A 6,326-nucleotide genomic window follows, 5' to 3' on the forward strand; every position below is an offset into this window, starting at 1 on the left:
AAAGTGACAAAAATTCAGCACTGTGTTACTAGCAAAAGGCAGACACAGATTAAAACATCCCTTGGAGGATTAAAGAAAACTGTTTCAGGGTAGCAGCATTTGGGGTGGATTTTGAAAGCTTTTTTTTCTTTTCTGCCCTGGGAAAGACACAACGTCTTTTTGCATTTGGGGCACAGTAACAGGCAAATAGGATCTCCCTGCACTAAGCAGACTAGGAACAACTTGAGGAAGAGTGGTAACACTGCGCAGTCAGAAGGAAAAAGCCCAAGGGCAAGGCAAGCTTGGCTCAGCTGCCCCAGCCATCGTTACACAGGGTAACGAAGCTGCTGCGGTAGCAGCTCAGCAGCAGCAGCCCGAGCCCTGTGAAACGATCTCGTGTCCATGCTGAAATCTGTCCCTGGGATGTGTCCGTGTCTGAATTTCATGATCCCATCAGCCGATGGTGCGCAGGCAAACAGTATACCAGCACGCTGTTGTTTCCATCCGACGTTCGGCTCCCGCACGAAGCCCTGACGTGTCTCCAAGAAACTCCGCGATCTGGATCATAATGAAAGATGTGTTTGTTTGCATCTCATTCGAGTCCTCGTTTGTCCTCTCTAAAAACCACAGTGTAATTCAGCTCTGGGGCAGGCTCCGGCATGGCGACAGCACAAGAGCAGCGTGGGGGTGCCCAAGACCTCTCCCTACACTGTTCCTTTAAAAAACACAACTCCGGGATGAGGCAACTGAACTGATTTTTTTTTATTATTATTGTTTTTTCCACTCCAGGCAAATAAAGCCTCTGCACAAACCAGTCTGACTCCAACTAGCTTTGGCACTTCCCAAAGGAACTGGAGAAACCGGTTGGTGATGGGGCAACCCCTCCACAACCACCACGGCCCTGGATGGGCACCTGCACCAGCAGAGGCGACAGTGGCACCCATGCTGCCTCATCCACCCCTTCCCCAGCTCTCTGGCCTTTTAATAAGGAATTTCAGCAGGTTTCCATGCAGGGCAATAGCACCCTCACCACTCTCTGCGGTACCAGGGCTCTCCTTCAAGCTTGGCCTAAAGTACTTCTCCCTCATTTCAAGTGGGATAAAACAGGTTTATCACAGAAGTGGTCAGGACCAAGCAGGATTCGGCCTCACAGCTATAGGCTCCCACCCAGATAAGAGCCCATGGGGCTGATGGAGGCATCAGGAAGCACCCATCAGCCTTTCAGGGCAACCTGGAGTTGGCAGCAAAGCTGCTGTGGGTCAGCATCCCTTTGGCTGGAGCAGGGTCCCACATCACCCCAGACTCCAGGCTAAGAAATTGCCTTCTTCCCAAAGTGGGTGTCTCTGGGAGCCACACAAGAGGCAGCAGCACCAAGGGGGTTCCCCATTTCCACATCCCCAACTTATTAACACCACAGGACAGGGGCCACAGAGCAGGAGAACTGGCTCTGTGCTCCCTGACACGCACGGCACACGCCACTGCCCAGGAGCATCGCTCTGCTGCGGGTCCAGGGGTGCGACCTGCTGCAACGGAGACGGAGCAGGGAGCCTCACCCAGCACCCCACGCACTGCTATTATGGGGAGATCCCTCCAGTAGATTAAACACAGAAGTAAATCCTTGTTACGTGCACAAGCTGTTCCACATATCCCAGCTCAGCACTTAAAACTCCATGGCCACTGGCTGCAGAGGGCAGAGCCAAAGCTCAGGCACCCCAGGTGCTGCAAGCCCAGCAGGAGACGAGACCTCCATGGTGTGTTTTTTTTAATCCAGAAGCTCATCGCTGCCTCACCCAGCCTCCTCCATAGTAGTTTTGCTCTGACATACGCATGAGTAATACCATGAAAAAACACCACAGTGAGACTCTGCCAGCCAGAGGAAGAGCCTTTGTGCCCTGATTCACCCCCGCAGTGGCAGGGACGCAGCAGCAAGAGCAGCGTTGCTGCAACACACATTTCTCCCCATAATTAGTCCAGGCTGGGCAGCACATGCTCCCCAGCAAGAGCACAAAACATACACCCAGAAGCAGCCTTGAAGCTTTTACTGAACTTCTTGGCCGTTGCCCCAAAACATCCAAGACACAACTCTCCCAAAACCAATTAAGCACTCACTCCTGCTGCAGCGCTATGGCCTCTGAGCCCCAGGAGATGCCCCCAGTTTTCAGAGAAGCCAGTAAAAGGCAAAGCTGCTGAGTCAGCACCCAGTGCTGGGGAGAAAGCCCTGAGTCAGCTCTGCTGCGAGCACAAGCCAACACTCCTCTCCTCTCCGCACCCCTGGCAGCCGCAGCCGGCACACAGGGAGCACATGGGTGAGGCTTTGCAGGCTGGAGACCTCAAACCCAGGAGCAGCCCATCACCATCCTCAGCTCAGGGCCAGTTAACTCCATGCAAGGACCAAAGAGTCGCAGCCACAGACCTTCCGGAAAGGCTCTCAGCAGCACACACTAGCACCAGCACAGAGCAAGGCCATGAAGGGGAGCTGTGCGCTGGGTTATATAGCACCCGTGTCCTCCAGCAGCCTCAGCTCAATGTGTTTCAGCTGGGGGAAAAAAGGCAAACACCATGAGACGGCCCCAGCTGACCCAGCCCCCTGCAGCCCCCACCCCTGCAGCAGTCGCTAGCGGTGCTGCCATTACTGTCATTACTGTCTGTCCTTCATGGCCAGCAACAGGCAGACTCAACCATCCAAGGAACCGCCTGTCTGTGCCTTCAAAGCCTCTCCTGCGAGCTGGGCCCCTTTGAGGCTTTGCGAGTCCCCGTGCATGCGAAGGCTGCTTGCCACAGCTTCCTCCAGATTATTACATTTGGATTATTATATTGTATTTGGAAGTTCTGCACCTCCTCCCCTGCAGGGAAGAGGGAGAGGAAGAAAATATGAGACATATTTCTTTAAACTAGGTGAGATGACTATTGAAAATCACACTTTCTTTTGTCTTTCTCTCGCCCCACTGCTCTCGCTTAGATCTCGCTGTGTATCTCCATGGATGCTGCTACCCCAGAGGGCCAAAAGGAATGTCTTCCCTCAGAAACTGCTGCTCGGCCTCAGCCGGGTGACACGATCCCCTGCCCTCATCGCAATCTGAGTGAGCAGACAGGTGCTGGCTGAAGAAACAACCACATACTGGTACCAGTGCATGCCACTGGCTGGCGCGCTCCCAGCCCACCATGGGCGTCTCCGTCACCCACGCTTGGCTCTGGCACGCAGCCCGGGAGGACCGCTGAGGAGGGACACAGGGGAGCAGTTGTACGCAGCCCTGTTCCACATTTTCTGCCCAGCTTTGGCCAGAGATTTCCAAATGCTGCCTGGGGCAAAATCAAGGCATTGGGGTGATGCTGAGATAGTTGGAAGTAACACCCCAAAATAAACTTCACAGGGCTGTTTTGTTTTCACTGCCTCTAAGCATCTCGCTGTTGGTAGGGCAGGAGGGAAGGGGAAGGAGGAGGAAGAGGAGGAGGAGGAAGAAGAAGAGGAGGAGGAGGAGGAAGAGTGCTCACAGTTGCTCATAGGGTCTGTCCCTCAATGACTCTCAGTGAAGCTCTAGGGTGAAGGAGAAAGGACTGTCTGGAGAAGGTGCCGCCTTTGCTCCAGCACCCGGACCGTCACACCTCATTCCTGCCAGGCAGAGTAAGGCATCACTAAAAGGAGGATCAAAGTCAGCCAGAGGAAGAGAGGGCTGGCCCCTGCGGCAGAAAGAGGAATCGCTTCTGTCAAGCTGGAAAGGAGACACTTGATTTCTCCTCCCTCGTGCCAGCAGCTCCCCTTCTTCAGGCCTGAATCTTGCTGCTGTCAAGACATTTCTGCACATTGTTTTGGCTCTGTATTGCTTCTAACCCCTCTCAGAGACTTGCATGTCTCCTTCTTGATATTTTTCTGTTTTATTTGACAACCAATTTGGTTTTCAATTTGGTATCTCCTGGAACACCTGGTCCCAGTACTGCTAACCTTATTTACCATTCAACCAGCCCCTCTGACAAGCATCACTAAGAGACTTTTCCAGTTCCAGGAATAAGTATCATCTAATTAAGTTTGTGATGAGCAGGAGAGCTCCTATCTCCCTCGGAGGTGTTGCACCACACCAGCTGGTCAGGCTCGGAGCTCATACAAGTCCCGTCATACTTCAAAGGCGAGGTACGCTGGAAACACCTGCTGCATTGCACCACGGCACGTCCCTGGTGCACAGCCGCCGCCCCAGGGGCCGAACACCCTTGGTCGCTCAGGGGAGCTTGATGCAAGAGCCACATCACCTCTCCCGCCCTCTGCCAGGGTGACTCACTTCAGATCACACCTTCCCCCCTCTCATTTCAAGCAGCTCAGGACCGAGCAGGTCCTCTCTCTACTGATGGAGATGCTGATGCTGGTGTTCAAGTTGCCAACAGCTTGGCTACTGGTTTGCTTGAGCGTGGCCAGTGTCCTCCCCCACAGCCCATACGTGTCCTTAGAGTAGGGAGAAGCTGTTGCTCGGAGGACCAGACCACGATGTGCCCCAACACGGTAGATAAATCAGGGCAGTCCCCTCCCTGTGGAGCACAGACTGAGCCGTGAGGATGAAAAGGTGCTTCTCCCTTATCAGAAAAGAGAGCAGCAGCAGGGTGATGCTAAAGCAACATCGGAATGTTGCTAAAGCAGCACGGAAGCTGGGATCACCAGCAGGAGTGGGACAGCAGAGCTGGGAGAAGGTGCAGTAACAGGAAAGACGACGATGAAAGGCTGCCTACAAACGTCTCTGATCTTACCAGCCGGTCGGCCTGAAGGTGGGATGGGACATCAGCCGGTGGGGTGGGCTGTGGGGCACGCACCTCCCTGCAGCGTGGCCGTGGCTCACATGCAAGAGGCAAAACGTCTCGGCATAGCTTGGGAGAAAAACAGCCTGTTCTTCCCGAATGGGAAGCAAGCAGGTGTTTTAATTAAGATCCTCTGCTCTGGCTGTAGGCAAACCACACACGGCCACCTCACTCCCCTCCGCGCTGGGCGCTGAGGTGGTGGTGTTTGGGGAAGCGATGATCCTGTCTCTCCACAGGATGAAAGAGGGCCAACTTTCCCCCAGGCAGGCAGCATCTGATAGACCTCAAACAGACCTGTGTAGACACCCACACGAGTTTCTCAACCTACTATTTGTCACCGCAGCAAGCTCTGCACGGCTCTAAGCTAGGAGGTGACTTCGTTCACCAGCGGCCTCGTTACTGATGCTTTATGGAAAAATCAGAGAAGTAGAGGGTTACCATGGAAAGTGTTTTCACTAACAACCCAAACCACAGGCTTGCCAGGGTTCAGATGCAAAAACACAGCAGATGCCTTGTGCCTATTTTTGGGTAGTGTTGCCCAACTGAAGGGGGCTCAAACGAAGGCAATTCAACTTCATTAGTTCTGCTTTCTTAGGAACAGATAAGTCAGCCTGTTGCTTTCAAGAGGAATTTAATTATGTTAATTAGGTATCAAGAGGAAGCCCTTCATCTTCAGATAGCTGCAAGAAAAGCAATGCTTTGCAAGCACCTGCTCCACCCCTGTGCCGGGTCACCTTCAGCCAAGATTTTTCATTAGGTGGCAACAAGCATGTCCTCACATAATGCTGCATCAATATGTCATTTGCTTCTCATTATAGAGTGGAGTCAGCACCTCTGAGCAAAGACAGTAATTTTTAATCCATCCTTTCTATCCCCGATGCTGCTGCCAGACAGGTCAACCTCTAATCATGTTTCAAAGACTTCAGGGTGAGTGTTTGGGAGCTGGATTTTAGGGCAGTGGGTGGAACCCCTGCATTAACATCCCTCTGTACAAAGTGCACGCACATCTAGCTATTGAGAGACGTGGCACCAGGCCCCGCGGCCAGCAGCGAGTCCTGCAATTACCGATGACTTGCTGGGGATGATGTCCATCAGCCAACCAGCGATGCTGCGGTGAGCAAGGCTCAAGACAGGGACATGGGCCCGGGGGAGGGGGCGGGTAGAAAGTGTTGCGAAGCAAGATCTTAAAGCCACTTTGATTAAAGAACTGGGTTCTGAGCGGAGTTATTGCTCATCCAGCCACTCCCTCCAACGCTCTGTAATTGTAGGTGTGCAAGCGCCATCAGCGTGATGGACACGTAGCAGCTACGGAGCCCTCCAGCACTGCATCTCAGCAGCTTGCTGTGGAGCTGAGGCAGAGCAAAAATCAGCAGGGCGGTATTTCCTCTCCTGCCAAGGGTTTCCAGGGAGCTCACAGGACACAGGCAGCTTCTCGGATTCAGCAGGGAGCCGGGCCAACACCGGTGGAGGTGGGGGAAGGCACAGCCCTGCTCCTCCTTGGGTAGGCAAACAAGACGCTGGAGTAAAGAAAGGCACCAGTTCAATGCTTGGCTCCAAGCATGGTTCAA

The sequence above is a fragment of the Larus michahellis genome, chromosome 14 (genome assembly GCF_964199755.1).
Source record: "Larus michahellis chromosome 14, bLarMic1.1, whole genome shotgun sequence".
Lineage (NCBI taxonomy): Eukaryota > Metazoa > Chordata > Aves > Charadriiformes > Laridae > Larus > Larus michahellis.